This window comes from Aplysia californica, unplaced genomic scaffold (assembly GCF_000002075.1).
Source record: "Aplysia californica isolate F4 #8 unplaced genomic scaffold, AplCal3.0 scaffold00057, whole genome shotgun sequence".
NCBI lineage: Eukaryota > Metazoa > Mollusca > Gastropoda > Aplysiida > Aplysiidae > Aplysia > Aplysia californica.
This window is the reverse complement of record NW_004797327.1, coordinates 710,082-711,525: the sequence shown is the minus strand read 5'-3', so window position 1 is coordinate 711,525 and position 1,444 is coordinate 710,082.

The following is a 1,444-nucleotide window of genomic DNA, read 5'->3' as shown; positions in this document are numbered from 1 at the left end:
AAATCTCTGCTCAGCGTTGTGTCGAATGCTCTCTGCATAATAATATACCTGCAGATGTGAGGACAAAATATGTAAGATTGTAAGTGAGAACTCATGCATGCTTGTGAATGCTCGGTCGTCCAAAGTTCAAGGGAGTGCCGAGGAGTTACAAACCTCATTCCAGTCCCTTGAAGGAGTGCCAAAGAAATCAATTTCGGAAATTGACCTCTATTGTGTCTCGGTTATTGGGGACATGACAGGAAACCTATTACAAAAACGTGGACGGATATTATTTCTTCTTTCATTCTTTTTTTCTTTTGCTTGTGGGTATCGTGGGGAGACAATAAGAACCCACCACGAAACTATCAACTCGTTACTGAAAAGGATCTCCTCATATGTCGAATCTGATTTTAGACCAAAAGCATGAGTTTATTGAAAGCATGCTGGACAGAAAAGCGTAGAACACTGATTCAAATCCAAAAGTCGAAATTCGTTAACTTCGGTTGCTTATTTATACCTATTATGATTATGTTTTGTCTTATCGTACCAACAACAACAACAACAGCAACAACAACAACAACAACATAACAACAATAACAAACAGCAACAACAACAACAACAACAGCAATAGCAGTAACAACAACAGCAACAATAAAACAAAACGAGTGCCTTACAAAAGTCCTGTGCTTATGTGTCACTGATCACTATAAAGATAATAACATGGTTTTTTTTCTACACGACTTTAGGAGCCGTACGTACTTTTCATCACAAACTATGCCTGTTCTTCATAGTGACCCCATAGATGTACACTATAGTTTAAAAGGGGGTAACTCTATGAGTGACCCTGACTTCACACTACAAGACCCCACCCCCCCCAAAAAAAAAACAACAACAACAACCACACACACACATTAGTTTCTTGAGAATGGAGTATATATATTTATACACGGCTTTGGGGGTGTGCAGTTCAATTTATCCCAACATATGCTGTTTTTTGTGACCCCGACTTTATATAAAATAAACATTGGTTTCTCTTTAATCCCATGTAGAGAAGGCGGTGATCTGAGACAGCCTCCTGCTCTGAACAGGTTAATCAATCACATTCTAAGGTAATTTAGAACCTAAAGCGAGCACCAAGACCAAGTAGAGAAAAATCCATAAACCAAAGACGAAAGACCAAAGACAAGAAAGGTCACCGAAGAAACAGGTTACAGTTTCATTCTCAGATGTCATTGCCACGTGCTGCGACAGATAAAACTGAACAGAGCACATAACAGGAATTTGTGATTGGCCAACTGTTGCTCAAATCTTTCTCGGGGTCACTGCACATGTTTGATTCACACTAGAACACTTAATTAACCTGTAAAATTAAATAACACAAATGCAGATTAAAAGAAAAAAGTCACATAGACCATCCCAAACACACACTCTCTCTCTCTCTCTCTCTCTCTCTCTCTCTCTCTCT